The sequence below is a fragment of the Ammospiza caudacuta genome, chromosome Z (genome assembly GCF_027887145.1).
Source record: "Ammospiza caudacuta isolate bAmmCau1 chromosome Z, bAmmCau1.pri, whole genome shotgun sequence".
Lineage (NCBI taxonomy): Eukaryota > Metazoa > Chordata > Aves > Passeriformes > Passerellidae > Ammospiza > Ammospiza caudacuta.
Genome location: NC_080632.1, coordinates 24,164,511 through 24,181,320, shown reverse-complemented (window position 1 = coordinate 24,181,320; position 16,810 = coordinate 24,164,511).

Genomic DNA, 16,810 nt, shown 5'->3' with positions numbered 1-16,810 from the left:
CAATTTCCAAAGCAATTAAGTACCATAAGAACCACTCAGAGTCAACAGGGCCAAGGACCTCATGACACATTTGATACACACAATAGGGCTTTAGGGAACACATCCTTGTGTGTCCCAGACGTCTGTCCTTGCAAAAGTTGTTTGTCAGTCCATGCTGTCTTTATCCTATTGGCTTTCTCTGCCAAGCTTCTGCCTCTGCACTTCTCCACAAGGTCTGGAAGCAGATGGCGTCAGGGAGCGCTACAGGAAAATCAAGCAAACCCTTCTCATTTCTGCAGCCCACAGCTGGGTATGCTCTTAGCATGCCAACTCCACCCACTTATGAGCACATGATTTGGAGAATGCATTCCCAAAGTTAATTCTCTCTTGTCTCAGTTACAACTGATGGGAAGAAAACTATCTCAAATGCCTTGAGAGGTTGCAGTTTGTCAGTGATGATTAACCTGTGCAGCAGAAGCAAAGCAACATGGACTGTGCCTAGGTTAGGAGCCTGATAACTCTTCTTTACTGACAACAGATCCTTGACAATGGCACTTTCAGGGCTAAATCTCATTCTACCTTCCAAAAAAATAAAAATGGAGCCTTAGGGATTTCTGATGTTGTGACCTTTTGCTGGAGTTATTTCAGAGTAGCTCTCATTAGAAAAATTCTGCTGATTGCAAAAATTATTTCACATGTCTCCAGACTAAAGCTGCCAGTAGAAATGTCATAAATCACTGATGTCCTCCTGATGTCCCCATTTCCACACATGAAGACAAGGACTAAAGGGCAGTTAAACATCTTCCAGCAAAGAAGAGGTGGAACAAGATCAGACCAATGCACATCTGGAAAAGTTGCCATGTCATTGGGGGTGGCACAATATGGTGACTCCAGAAGGTATTTAGAGTGCTGCACTTTCTAAGCATTGCAGGGACTGTCAAGACCTGAGACAAAGCCTTCAGCATGAATGGAATAATTTCCTTGAAAGCTGGACCTTACTCTCTAAGGTTTTAACTCCAGAAGGTAGCCAAGCACCAACTTTAGTTGGAAACCGGACTTCTAATGTAAATGGCAGCTGCTAAGTTTCCACTTAGGTTTTCCCCCCTTGGGGATAGCAGGAGTTCCCTGCACTGGATGTAATGCCTTAGGAACTAGAGAGGAACCCTGGCAGCAGTGCATAACAAACACCTGAAATAAGGCCAGCTCATTTGATGACAGCAGCAGAGGAGGTTTCAAGGGAGTCTTTGCAAGGTTGTATGCACATCAGTTGGTAGGGAATACAGCGATTGTTAACAACTGATTAAGTCATTACTCTGGTAATGGCCAATTTGGAGCCATTCTTCAGAAGCCAGATATTGTGTGGGAGGTATTTTAACTTATCCTGCACATTACTGCATCAGTTTGGGTTATGCATTCTCTATGTGTACACACACACATACAGTCTCTCAATTTTCTGTAATGATTTCCTGATGTTCAGTGCATGCTCGGTGACAGGAAAGGAAAAAATGTCACAACAAGGCCATTCAGCAGCTGCAAAACTGCCTGCATCCAAGAGAAAACAATTTTTCACCTCAGAGAGGAAAAAATCGAGGGTGGTATTTGTCCTGCACAGCTGTGAAAATACAGAAAGGGAATGCCTCTTTCTTCCCCAGTTGGACAGGCTGGGTCACTGATTGCAGAGGAGCTTTCACAGGAACACAGCTGAGAAGGGACTGGCAAGGTGGAAGATTGAGGGGACTCCAGCTAGGGTAAGGGGTGGCCATGTGCCTCTCATTTCATTGAAATAACCCTAGAACAATGGATTCAATCCCAAACAAAAAAAAAAAGAGTCACTAAAGATTCCCAAATATTGTGTCTTGGGCCTTCTATATGTGGCAAAGAGAGACAATTTCCAAAGAGCAATTATTGTCCCATATTCTGGTTCTCAGGATGTTCCCATTTTGTGCCCCCTTCCTCACCCTCAAGGGCCCAAAGCTGAGGGTGAGGTGAGTCAGATCCTCCGCAGAAATAGACAGTAATGTATATGAGAAGACCTGTGCTCCATGTGTATGGGAAGACCTGTGGCTAGAGCAGCATTCCTAGAAAAAGCAAAGAGAACTACTAGTGCTGTGAAAGCAGTAATCCAAAAATAAAGGCCAATTAGGAAATAAAGATGACTTAGATGAATGCCGCTGTATAAATCCAGAAACAAGAAATTCAGCATACTGTTTTAAAATCATCCCCTAATCAATGCTCCAGAAAACAAAATAATCCTAGTGATACATGAACCATTTTAATAATTAAAAATGCCCTGTAATTCAGTCAACTTAGTTAGCTATCTGCACACACCATCTTATCATATACACCTAAAACGTGCAGTATTTATCTGATGGCTAATGATTATGAAATAAAGCTGAAAATAATAAAACTCCAAATAAGAACTGGCAGACTACAGCTATCTTGTGTCTGTTTTTATAATCAACCTCTCAGTTGTCATGGTACTAAATCACAAATTCTGGATCATATCAATGGAATAGCAGAAAGGAACTCTTATGTAGTAACCCTATTAGGTTCATTTCCAAGTGCCAGCTTCCTTCAAATAGAACTTGCATGGCCACTTACAAACTCTTATTACTGATGTAACAGAATGGAAGTTTACGTAACATAAAGTCCAGGTAAGAGGATCATTATCACAGTGATTCTACACACAGCTCTTTATTTTGCTGTCCAATACAGTCCAGAGGTTATCTAATTATTTCTGTGCCTCTCAAAATTAGTTAAAATTGCCATTTTAGGGCTTAAGATGGAAACCATGGTATTTTAGCAAACTTCACTTTCTGTCTTACTTACATTTGACTGACAAGAGCTGTACTGGCTCAGCAGCAGAGCAGCTCTCAGCTTGGTCCCGAGGTGATTGCAGTAGGCCTTCAGCTGCAGGGGAACTGCATGCTTTCCACTCCTTCTTAGTTATTACACCAGGATCACATCATCAATGTCAGCACGAACTTCCTGGCTGCTCTTAGAAAATATTTTTGGTTCAGGATCTAAAAGAGCTGATTTTGTCTGTTTCCCACCTCATTTTCATATGTATGCACCAAATAGTTTAGATTTTAAAAAATTAAAAGAGATGGGGAGGGTTGGGGGGAATAACAAAGCCGATGCTCTGAGATTCTGTGTCGTAGAAGACAAGTAAAAGACAAACAGCTTTGCCAAATTGTCCATATTTGGCTTCCTCACATACACTGAGCAAGATACTCTTCATCTCAAACTGCAGTGGTGGGAAATGGACCATACTGCCTCTGGAAGCTGATGATGCTGAATTTCAGAGCAGAGGCTCGGCCCCCCTTGCAGTCTGTCACCCAGAGGCCTGGGTGCCCGGGAGTTCCAGAAGTATTTCAGAGCATTGCTCTAAACAGACGGCTGAGTGCGTTGAAGTGCATCAAGCCCTTGGCACGTGTGGAGGTTCCAAAGGTCAGCCATCCTTGGCTGCAGCTGGCTTTCAGGGGTGTTAAGTGCTCCCACTCTGGCAGGGAAGACCCTCAGCTTGAAGTCACCTAGCCAGAGCTTTCTCCCTGAAGCAAGCTGAGACACTCAGGATAGCAGCAGTGCTCCTTCCAGCCCAAGGGAGGAAACAAATGCACAGCTTGACTTTCTGTGTGTTGGCCTGAAACCAGACACTGTGTCAATACTCTGCTATGACAGCTATGGTAGCAAGAATTACTTCAGAACACAGGCATCCGGTGACTTAGAAGCTGAACAATCTCTTGCACCAAAGAGCAAATGTTTTCCCTGATTTCTTGGAGGGGTGGTGGGTGGGAGCTGAGATGATGAAATGCAATGGAAACCTGCAGCCTGCAGGCTGGGTTAGCATCCTTCAAAGCCTGGGGGCACAAAAAGCACTCAGCAACAGATGGTCTCACCCACTACCAACATGGAACCTCTCCCTTGTACACCTTGTACATCTGATCATGACATGAGTGTCCAGTGACTGCAGTTTTGTAACCAGCTGTTGCATTCACCTATAGATAAACATTGTATCTATGTAGCAAGAACTTGCAGGATATTATCCACTGCACATGCAAGATATTTATTTTGCCAAAAGCACGTAACTGCACTTGTCCAACTGCTGGCTCTCACAGAGGACTCCTTAGTAACTCCAAAAGTTGATCTCTCTGTGAGAGTCCTCCAGATTTTGCAAGCTGGTATCCCTCTAATTGGACAGGACATCCCCTTAGCTGCTGATAGGAAAATAGCAGTGACAGCAGAGAGCCAAGCATGCCCTGGCCACAGGGCTACTTGGCTAGACTTGTGCTCAACAGATGACATTTCTAGGAATTACTGAAGTATCTCTATGGCTAAACATAGTGGTCCTAACTCTCAGTCTTGTACTGAGGCTAGTATAGCTATCTCACCATCTCTCTCACCAAGATATTTTACTCAGTCCAAGTACAAAATTACCTATATTGTATGTGCTGAATTCTGCCTCTCTGGAACAGCCTTTTCCACTACTGCATTAAACAAGCAAGATGCCTGAAGTCAGATTCTGGAGGAGGGGCTTGGGAAAGTGCAAAATCTCTCAAGTAGCTGGGGAAAAAGAATCCTACCTATGAGCCATTAATGCTCATAGCTTTTGTTCATCCCTAAAGAAAAAAAAAAGTTGTTCGCTTTTGACATAGAAATGAAAAGAACTGGGTTAAATGCATACAGTCTTCACCTCTGCCCTTCCCAGGAGAAGCTTCACTACTTTTCTTGGTCTTTGAAGAGTATTAATTTGCCCTGGAGCAGAAAACCTTCTACAAGGATTGTAGCCCTGATTTGCATGTGCTGATTAGCCTCAGTAGCACCACAGTTTTGTTGTGCGGATGAGCACTCTGAAGCCCCTCAAAATGTAATGTATATTCCCTGCCTTCATTCACAAAGCTGCAAAGGTCTGGCAGCTTGTGAGTGACTGTGATGCTAATAGTAGTCACTAATTCAACACCTGGTATTAAAAATAGGATTGCTAATTGTACTAATAAGTGACAGTGATAATATCACTGTGCTATGTAGTACATAACCTTGATATAGCTGAAGTTTGTTACCATGCTTTTGGGTTCTCTCTCAGCTAATCTGCAGGAAGTTTCAGCTGCAAATGTCCTGTTTGAAGTATGAAATACCAATCCCATGCAATGTCGCAGTACTTGAAATTACCCCAGAAAATAAATCTATCTGACCCTATTGCCATTTCTAGAAAGAGAGAGGAAAATATTTCTGCTGGTGGGTGAAAGACAACAAAGCTGCTTGGAGTGCTCAGTAATACAGTCTGGTTGTGTTCCATGATGTCTGAAGATGACTTTCTAGAGTGCATGTGAAAGAGGCCATGACGAGCTTCAAAGGCAAGGAGGCAATCATCTCTCTGCTGCTCTCATTTTCTATTGACTGCCAGTAATTCTGCGTGGAGTAATTCTCCATGTGGACTAGGGCAAGAAGCTGACCAGCAGTCAGTATTTAGTACCTTTGGGGAAGAAAGGCAGGAACAGTTCTGAAGGCGTAACTGAATTGGAGTGAGATAAATTTCTTGCTGATGAGAGAGAGCAAAAATTCAGCATAGCTCTAACACTTAGGGATGTCCCACAGCTGTTAGGGACAGCACCACAGTTCTTTGGGCTGAATAGGTGGGACTTGCAGCTCTGCTTTGAGCTCACATATGGAGCTCATCTTCCTAACACCTACACGCAGCAGCCAGAGTGCAGTGGCCCAGGACAGGACAAGTGCTTTGATTATTTAATAGAAAGCCAGTTCTAGAGGGGCTGTGCAAAGTACTCATCTCTTCTGTCTCCTACATTAACAGGAGCACATTTGCTGCATGTCAAGGGCTAGTAAAAGGAGGAACAAAACATGTGGGACTATTGTATTATCCAGCTTCATTAGATAGAAGATTGCTGTTGAAGAAGCAGCAGTTTCTTGTCCATTGCAAACAATTATGCACAGAAACAGCATGACAGAAGTTACCCCTGTGTGATCAGGAGCATCACACAGGAAAATAAATGGAGGAAAATAAATGTGAAATTAAATGGTCAGTAAGGCAGTCTGCCACACTGCAGGGAGAGGTCTGCTTCCCTTCTGGCACTGAGACCCTCCACAGCAGAAAAAAAATGACAATGGATTTCAGCAATTGGTAGCAGTAGGCTTCCAGAAGACTTTCCTCATTTACTCTACAAATGGAGAAAGAGTGACTTAACTCATTGACTGGGGCATATTTATATGGCTGTCCAATAATGACTCCCAGGCAGTGGGCCAGTCAGCAGGCCTGTGCCACATCTGAATGGTGATCACTAGAGCATTCCTGCATCCTTGCCGCTTCTGAGTAGAAACACACTCATCTTCCAAAACACCACCTAAGTGATGATCTCAGACAACAAAAGCACACTAGAAAACAACAAACCGTTCCTTACACTCAGATGGGGACAAAGTTTTGCCTTTTGATCTTTTGCCCATTAATTTTTCTCTGTGATCTCAACTTAACTTCTCTGCTCCACTTCAGGGTGGCTACAGCCAAAGCACCTTCTGAGAAAAATGTTGTTCCTGTTTTGCCACACTTAATCCCAACCTAGGCAGCTTTTCCCCTGTGGAGGACAACAATTTTGTCCCTGCAGAGGGATTAGCAGCAGACCAGGTAACATTTTCTTGCTGACCCATAGGACCCTGGGAGTTGGAAAACTGGGCTTTTCGAGGTGTGCTGTGGCTGTCTTGCAAGGATAGGCAGTAATTATCAGGTTGCACTGTGGCACTGCCAGTTTTGTCACTTCTGTGACATGGCCTATAGGATGGGTCATGCCTCAGCCAAGAGGCTCAGCTAGGCTCTCACAGACCATCATCTCTCTGCAGGTATTCATAGATGGAAAACAAATTGGTGTATATGGCCAGAGAAGCGCTCCTATGTTAGCCACAAGGAAAAGAGTGGTCCACCTGCACAGGGACAGGCACTGTGAAAGCTGAATCAGGGACAGGCACTGTGAAAGCTGAAGATAGACCCACGCAGACAGTTCTTCAGTGGCATGCCTTGCCCCTTGGCCATACCTGTTGTTTTCACCATTAACAACCTCTGTTCCCCACAATTTCTGAACCCCGTCTCACAAGAAGGACTCCAGCAGCATTTATATCTGATACTATTTGTGTAGCTATAATTACTAAAATCTGCATCTCTGTCAACAATTTGACCCACGCAAGGTCACATGATGGCGAAGGCTGCTCTAAACCATTGATACCCTATTGCTTCCCTACCTTAATTTGCATGAAATGAAACAGAAAGTCCCTTGCTTCCTTGTTCCAACTTCTTCATTAAAAACATCTCTCAAAAACATATCTGCAATTCTAAGAATTTTTCACTTGAAACTGCAATTAGAAAAAGAAACATAAAGGCCTTAATCCTGTTGAAATGTATTGTCTGGTTTCTTTTTCAGTTGAAGGAGCTAAGTTACATTCTGGTTTCCATTCAATTACAAGAGAAATAAAAGACCCTTCTAGAAGTGGGAAATAGCCTAAGCAAGGTAAAAGTCAAGAAGGTTAATTAATTTTATTTTTTTTTTAACTGTGCATTGAAGTGCAGCCCCTTAGAAAGTAATTTTCAGGATGTGTAGACAGTGTTGCTGGAGGCAATAAGAGTAAGTCAGAAATTTGATCAGATTGCTGGTCTCGCTTTAATGCTGACCTATCCTATCCAGTGCTATTCATGCATTTAAAAACTCGGCTAGAGGGCAGGCAAAGTCAATTTCAGATTAAGTGTGCTGAAGGCTAAATGAATGCTGTAGGAAAGGGTTTCCAGAAGCTATGGACAAAATAAAAGGAAAACCAAGGTATCGTCTTAGTTGCAAACAAGTCCCTGTAGCGTATTTATTCTGTCTTATGCAGGGAGATATCCAGTCTTTGAACAGTGCCAGATGATTAATTTTGAAATTATTGGGATCTCTAGAAAGAAATCTGTTACTTCTCCAGTATTTAACCTATTTACCAGCTATATTAAATGTTTTATTGGGTGTATTGCTCAAGTGGCACTGTCCTGACTGCAGAAATGCAGACGGCGCACATATGGATTGTGCAAATGATTCAGTACTCAACCCAGTAATGCTGAGACCAGCAGACAAAGGTCTGTTTGCTGCAAAGTCTCATATAGAAAGGACATACTGAAAGGAGGCAGAGACTGGAAAGGTAGGTGTTAGTCTGTTTAGTCATGTCAGCTTTCTCAGGCTGTTTAATAGCAGACAATAAAAAATTGTTTCAAGGACACTCAGCTTTGGCTCAGCTTGGCTCAGCTTTGGCCAAGGCATCTCCTCTATGAGCCTTCTGGAAGGACTAAATTCAGTTATCTTCTTCAAATGCACAATTTCTTTCTCCAGTGCGTGGGAGAAATGGATCTGCTTTCTCCAGCACGCACTGTGCTGCCTTGCATCTGCCCATTCCTGGTGTCTCACTGAGGCACTTTAGGATAAGGCGCTTCAAGTGGATGGAAATATTCCCTTACAGCCTTGAACAGACCCAGTCTATTCAAAGCAGAGTATCTATAGCCAGCTACACAGCTCTTCCCTTCCAGGACTCGGCCACCAGTTTATAGCTGAAAATGCTATGTCATCTGGCTCCCAGGCTGACATATTTTATGCAGAAACCCCAGCAGAAGGGTTCCTTTTCACCTCAGTGGTCTGAATTCAAGCTCACTCTGTGGATTAATCACCCTAATATCCTGAGCTGATGCCTGGAAAACAAATACAGCAAAGAAGTTGGTGGCATCTCCCAAATGAGGCTTTGGGATGGAAAGCATACAATGAACGAGTTAAAAAGCAAGTGCACTAACCAGAGAAAAGACACAAGCCCAAATATATAAAGATCAAAAAATCTACTGTGCTCATGACAAAACAGAAGGGCAAAGAAACAGCAAAATTGCAAACATCTCATCCACCATGACATTACACTCAGTGGAAGTGGAGTCTGACAGGGCCACAAATTCCAGACAATTTTACCCAGCCTTTGGGATTATCTGTGAATACCTTGAAGGGCTGGATTTGCACTTGTATGCAAGGCATGAATCAAACATTGGCCGTTTTCTACTGTCTAGAGTATCAGACAGAGTACATGATCAGGTAGGTAAGGGAGTCAATGTTGACCTAGATTTTCAAAGGTAATTTTTGTCCATTCCTATTTTTTAAAAAAAGTATATTTATTTCCTTGTTTCAGGATGACATCTCTCCCAAAACTGGGCATAATCTTTGATTTCAGGGCAGAAAAATATCTGTCTGCTTGTGTGACTACCATTTTTATAGGTGTCTATATGTGTTAACAGAAGCACGGTGTATCTGTTTAAACTGTTTCAGCAGCTCAGCGAGTTATGGTGTCAGATTTTTTTCAGATTAGTCCTTTTAGCAGCTGATAACATATGGCTCTGAACTGAAAGGCTATGATGTAAGCCTTGCAAAAAGCCTGAAAGGCAAATTAAGCAATAACACGGTTGGTGCTCTGGCATCATAACAAACTGTTTTTCTTTCTAAGAGGTGCACAGTGGGGAGAGGTATTCCCTCCCCTTCACCCTTCTTGCATTCACCCTCAGGCCAAAGATGACAGACTCTGTGCTAAGTATCTCAGGCTGCTCAGTACAGCTGAGGGTACCAGTTGTCCTGCTGGCAGACCCCAACAGCCTGACAGAAGGACAGCACCTGCGGGAGCTGGCAGCCTCATTTCCCCTCCCCCTGGGCTCCTCCAGTCTGCCCCACAGCCGTGTAGGAAGGGCATCCCAAAGAGATGAGCCTAGGGAGAGGAGAAGAGAGAGAGACGGAAAGGCAGGGAGGAGAAGACTAGGGAGCTGGGTTAAGAAGGAATGAGAGACTGCTTTAACCCTAGACTGGTCGCACTTTTCCTGGTCATCATTGCCTTGTGGATGGATAGAAGGCAGATACAGCATGTGGAAGAGGACAGGACAGCATGGGAACACAGGACAGCCCTTCTGCCCCTGCACCCTCTGTTAACAGCCAGAGGGCTGAGATGGGCTTTGCCTGCTGCCTCCACTGTGCTTGTTTATTGCTGCAATCCAAGAGGTTTGGAAAGGAGACAGAAAAATGACAGGGAGAATGAAGCAGAGAAGGGCACTGCTGGCCACTATAGTCTGGGACAAAGAGCCACCAAACAGAGTTCAAGAGAGCAGGAGGGGGAAAGGGACCGTTCCTGGGGACAGCTGGAGAATTTGCTCAGGCAATAAGCAGAGGCCTGCCCTGAGCTCTGCCAGGAGCATTAGCAATGCTGTCTCTCCTGGTCAAAACAGGGACGACTTCTCTTAAGACCCAAAACCTGGTGCTGTCTGACCTATGATTACTTGATTCCTTTCTGAGAGGAGGCCTGCTCAAAGGGGGCCTGAGAGGGGGAGCACAGGCAACAACTTCCTGCCTGCTCTGGGGAGCTGGCAAGGGGTGCTCAGTGGCAATTTCAGGATTTCAGGATGCCCTGGTGATGCTTCAGCTGGCACCGACCACCTGATCAAAGAGGGCTGTGGCCACACAGCGGTAACCATGAGGTGGCCTCACTGCCGTGCTCCTGCTTAAATAATTCGCTGGGAGAGGAATAAAAGATGCCCCCAGAATGGTCACAGACCTGCCAGGATGCCAGGGAGAGGTGTGGTGTGGAAGAAACAGGAGAGATCTGTGCCATCAAGAAGAGCTCCATTGTTGCATTGAATCCTGAGACTTCCTGAAGTCCATCTTCATGTTCCAGTGGCAGTGCCAGCATAACAACTCCCAAAGCTAGCCCGATGCTTTTCTGGATCCTTGTAAATCTAGGCTGGCCTCAGTAACAAAGTGCAGATACACATTGGAACATAGAGGCATATCCTGTGCTGTAATGCTGTGGTGAGGGAAACTCCTGTTTTTGAAATCATTGTACTACCTAGCTAAACTGCATAAAGTTCAAATAACCTCTACTTGCTGTAGTCTAGCCAGGAAACCTCGACCTCTGGAGTGAGGTCATTAAAGCCGAACTTGTGGAAGCTCAGAGGTGTTTAGAGAGCCTGTTAATTACTGCACTAATCCTTTGGACAGTGCTGGCTCCCGGCGCTTCCGGAGCATTAGCACTTCAGTAGCGCTTGAGCCCAGAGCACTGCACTCCCCCCTGACAGGAGTACCTCCTGATGAAATTACTGCCAGCATCTTTTCCAAGTCCACAGCGCCTAAGTAAGGCAGTCAGGAGGCTCACAGGGTGTCAGAAGCTGGCCCTGAGCATTTCTTTACAGATGTGAGTCCTTTTTGTCTCATTATCTGGAGCTGATGTCATCTGTTTGCTGTGTTTGTCTGACTCTTATGAAGCCTCAGATGGTTCCTACCCACTGTGGAACAAGCTGCCTATTTTTTCCAAAATCATGTCTCTTCTAACACCTTAACCCTGTAGGCTCAGCAAGCCAACAGGTCAGCAGAAGGACAAAGCACTCTGGATCCTGAGCATGGGTTTAATGACAGTGTGGAAATCAAATGCCGAATCCATGAAAAATGCCTACAACAAAATATGAACAACCATGATCACAGTAACCTTGGGAACAGAGCTCATCAAAACAGTGGTGTTCATTCAATCAGACAGAGTAGCTGCTGCCCAGCAGCTCTCACTCTTTCCAGCTGGACACTTACATTCCCAAACACAAGCCTTCCTTACAGGAGAGCAAGCGATGCCCCTACACAGCAGAGGTAGAGGCAGTGGTTTTTGGACCCCTTGTAGTCAATGATCTTTGTCTTGCTGATTTTCTAGCAGGTTTACAGGGCCATGGTTAAAAAGCAGTCACAAGTGGTTTGTGTTACTGCATCTACTGTAGCAACATACACCAACTACCACTCTATCATGGGCATGAGAATGCTGCTTAGAACTTCTGGCCATCAGGCTTCTTGCCTGGTGCTCCTTCAGCCCAGCACACACAATTTCCTAAGGACATTTGGGCATGCCATTCTCATGATGAGGCACTGAGGTGTCCAGCACAGCTGCTCACACAGTGGGAGCCCCAGGGCCCCCAAGGATTCCCTGCTGTCTCACAGACTATACCTGCTACTCTGCAGGCAGCTCAGAGGAGTCCCAGAGCAGAACCTGAATTCATGCCCATGTTCAACAATGAGTGCTGTGTCTCCTGGATAAGGCCTTTCCCAAGGACTGGCATTTCCCTAGCTTTGAAATTCACACAGCATAGAAGATGCTGCACAAAGCATGGTGAGACAGAGACACAGTCCCTATTAGCAGGGTCTGTACCTATTGACAGGCATTAACTGTTATGGCAGATGTAACTCTGGGGGGAAAATAATATTTGAATGAGACAAAAAGAAAGGAAAAGTAAGAAAAACCTCTCTGGCAGCCAGCTGGGAGAGAGGCAATGGAGAGTCAAGTGTCCTTTTCCTGTTTCTATCTCCAGGGCAGCAGATGATCCCCAGAAACACTTCACCACAACAGTCACAGAGTTTTTCACTAGCCACACAGACTCCCTCCTGGTACTCCCTGCTTATGGGATGCTGCACATTCGTCTTTGTGCTTACATAAAACAGGCTCCCAAGTATAAATCAAAGCAACCACAGGCAGGGAAAAATGGGGAAAGCAGGCATAAGTCTCAGATTTGTGGCAGTCACTTTCTGCAGGAGCCCTGCACAGCACAGAGTCAAGGCTGCAAGACCATGAGAACGGCAGCAAAATAGCAAAAAAGAGAGCACTCCAGCAGGGGATCTGCAAAACACAATGATAGCACCTTGGGAGTAAATGGACTGAGTTGCAATTAGAAGGCAGGTTGCACAGCTGCAAGTTTCAACTTGCAGTAAGTCTATCTGCAAAAGCCTTTGACCTTAAAAGAGTGAAGGCACTTACAGTACCCTGCAATCAGAGAAAATTGCAGAAGCCTTGCATTGGAGTAATCAGTAAGGCAGTCCATGAAGTGCTATTTTTCACTTTGAGAAAGGAAGGCCAAAGTTGCTGCCTCATACCTGGTATAGAACCATCAATGCAGGGATCTGAGCTGCTCTCTTCCTCAACCCATATTGCTGCCATGCGTCTGTGTCTGCTCAGCACAGGACTGTGCTCTCTTGTGCAAAGACAGGAGCACTCTGTTTGGGAGCTGGACAAGTGTTTATGCTGGGGATCCAGAGAGAGGTTACCTTTTCCGGCTCTGCTCTAGTCCTCTGCAGCTTGCTTGTGCCAGGCTTAAACAGCTGTAAGCTTGTCCTCTTTCTTCTGGTGCTAAAGTCTCTCTGTTCATCGCTTTGAAAAGTCTCTGCATCTGATCTGAAAGCAGAGGAGAGTCGGAGGTGTGTTACTTAGTTCTTTCTGCAGACTCGAGCAATCACTCCACCATGTGGAGTGTCCTCAGCCACTCCACCGGAGCAGAGATGTCCTCAGCCAAATGATAGCACTTGAGCAATTGTTTAAGAGAAAATTGGGGCCTTCAGGAAAGTGTAGCAAATTAATGGATATTACAGACTAAAACTTTGCTGCAATCCATGGTTTTCTGTCTCTCCTTATATGAAACAGTTTTAGCACTGGCAACTCAGTGAAGATAGTCTGTGAAAACACAGTTTGTTTGTAAAAGAAACCGTAGGGCAGTTCTCTGTCTTCGTGACCTCATGTACCTCAGTAAGGCAGACTGGTGAAGAAGGCTAAGTCTGGCCTAATCTTGGATTGAGAAGCATAAAATTGTCACACTCTGAAAGAAGTCTTTCTATTGCCTCTGTGTATGAGCTTCAGTTAACTCTTTAGTCACTAGCAAAACTTAACAGCCTGCTTGTGGTCTTAGAATTGGATCTAGACCATGTAAGTATCAGTCATGTAACCTGAACACCAATAGGCCTGGGATGATCATGGCAGTTGTGCTGCTGTAGCATTTCAACAGTTATTAGACAGTTCTGGTCATTGTGTCCATTCGTGAGCAAAAAATAATAGTGGTCAAACACTTAGGTGTGAATAAATCCAGCAGTTCTTGTTACTTGGGCAATCAAGTCATGTGAACAAGCCATATTTTGCAGCCTAGCAGGTAAGATGCTGATTTTTAAAAGCTCATCAACCTTAAGCTAAACACAACAAAAGCTTTTATTTCTGTTACAAATAGCAATTCTGTAAGAGGGTCTTTAGAGAGTCGCTCTACCAGGTTAGTAGTAGATTCGATACTTATGTGTGTGTATTCTTTTGTATCCTCAAAATAACAGGATACAAAAGGGAGAAGTGGGAAGAAAGAGACAAGCCCTTCACCTCTGGTCAATAATGTGCCATAGATGAGTTTCCAGTCTGAGAAGTACAGCAAGATGCAGTGTCTGAGGGAGGGAAGCAATGCAGCGCCTTCCTAACAAGAAGTCTCTTAGGCTTCATAATCATGTCAGACCTTTAGTTCCTGTGAAGAGAAAGATGTTCTGCCCCAACTTGCCCTGCCACCTCTTTCTACAGATGGGCAAAAGTCTCTTGCGATAGGGCAAACAAAATAGTTGCTACGAAATTACATGATGCATAGCGATGAAGAATCAGCCACAGCCACATTTTTGAGAAGATGTAATAGGGTGATGTTTTCTTTCCCCTTGTGCGTTGCTGCACAATGCTGCCATGGACAAACAAGATTTTTCACTCTGAGGGGGCAGAAGGAGATCTTGTTCAGGCTGTTATGTATGTCAGGAACAGCTTAATCACCAGTAGGGTTGCTTTCTTGCCTGAGACCATTGCTTTATCTTTCAGGAATCATCAATGTTCCACTTAGGAAATATTTTTGACTCTAGCGATTTGTATGTGTGTGTTAGCTATCCAGCACAAGATGGCATGACTAAATAATCCAACAAGTGTTTTATCAGCTTGTGTTTGCTCCTGATTTAAAGACAATGCCCCCCAAACAGTCATTACCCAGGAATGCAGATCTTAGAGCTTTGGCATTAGATTTCACTTAATGGAATTTGCTGCACAGATAAAACACAAAAAACAGCTAGTCCTGACTCTGAGGACATTTCCTCTGATAACAAACAGTTGACATAGGAAAAAATATAATTTATCCACTGGTTTTTCTGAGGTCAGTGATTTAAAAAAACAAAGGGGGGGTTTTGAGGGATTTTTTTTCTTACATCCAGACAAGCACCCCAGAAGAATGGATTTCAAATTGATGAGGTATTTCATCCTGATTTTCAAGTCATATGAGCTCACTTGTTGCCGGATATGCTCTAGAGGACTGGCACTAGAAACTGCAGAGGAGTTGTGTTGCCATTTCAGCAGCCAGAAGAAACCATGCCTCATAGCTGGTGCCCTAAGAGCCCTCTGGACAGGCAAGTGTGACAGATATCTGACCCCACCCAGGACAGTGGAAATGAGTGTCACACATACTGCAGAAGTCTTAGGAACAAAACCAGCATCCACAGACATGCTGGTCCTGATGGCTCCTGTGTCTGCTGTGTGCCAGGGCAGTCACAGGGAGCCTTTCTCTGCTATGCCACCATGCTCTGCCAATCTGGAGATTGAATGTGCTGGTGAAAACTCAGGGAAAACCAGGAAGGGCTTCCACCTTTCCAGAGTACACTATCTTTTACACAGGCAGCTGTCTCTGTTAAGTTTTGCTATCATGTATTCTTTACATCATTTGCCAGGGGCCACTGTCCCCTCCTTTGCGGATTCAGCTGGCTGCAATGAGTATGGAAGGGAACTGAGAAAGGTTGTAATGTGTTTTAAAACCCTAGCATGTTAAAAATTTGTGTGATGTGCAATTGCCTTTATTGGTTACTTCCTGGGCAGTCAAGGTTCCAGAAAAACTAACCTAAAAACTCCTCCATCAGGTGGAGACCATGTTATTGGAGAGGTATACTGTCCAGGTGCCACTGTCTTAAAGGATACAGTCCCTGCTTTTGCCTTCTTCATGCCCCACCTTCCTCTCATGGTCCTCTTGTCTGAATTCATGAAGGTCCTCCTCCGTTACACCATGGAATTCTTTATTTCTTTATGCCAAAGCAAAGGCCTGGTTTGTTCCACAGCGCCAGGTAAAACATAAACAATCTGGCACTGCTCCCTTTGTAGGCAGAGAAGCACACTGCACAGAACAATGTGTGCACTGGGAGTATGAAAAAGGAGCATTCTTCTCAGCTCCCGTGTTTTGCTTGTCTCCCTCAATGACAGCCCTGAAACTAAGGACTGTGATGCATTTGCCATCTCTGGAAAAAAGAAAACAACACTTCAGCCCTAGAGGGTATTACAAAGAAACACTGAGTGGCTTGACATTTGCTATAAGAAATAGCACAGTACATGTTCTTTTCAGGAGTAGGTTTCAGTCCCCAGGTGAGGCATTTTTAATAACAGAATACCTGGATAGGCACAGCCTTTCTCAGGGAAAAAAGAATAGAGCAACAACTCAGCCCCTTAGGCAGGCAGACTTCCCTTCTCTACCCGTACTCTAAGAGCATGGGTATTGCAAGAGTATGTGGTGTAGATACATTTGTAAAATAAAAGACAATGTGCTGTGGGGTCCGTGGTTGTTAAAGCCTTGAAGTCATCTAAGGAAGCCAGCTGGTGGTGGAGAAAAACATTTTCTCTGGAAAGGAACTCAATTTTTGATAATTTTCCACGTGTTTCTAGAATACAAGTCTGTCCATCCAGTATCAGATTTCCTGAAGTACAAGGGAAGATGTGACAAGGGAGTTATCAGCCATGAAGGATGACATCATGACTGGCATCCAACAGCATCCAGGAGCCTGTTCCCATCAGGAGCTAGGTGACAGTCCTCTCCAAAGCTTTGCACCCATAATGGGCTGACAGTGACAAATGCCACTTGGAGCAGAGCTCTTTCTATTCAGCTCACTTTCACAATAATCAAGTACTGAGAAGTAATGCATTGTTGCTGCTGGGAACTCTGCGGACTTCCAGC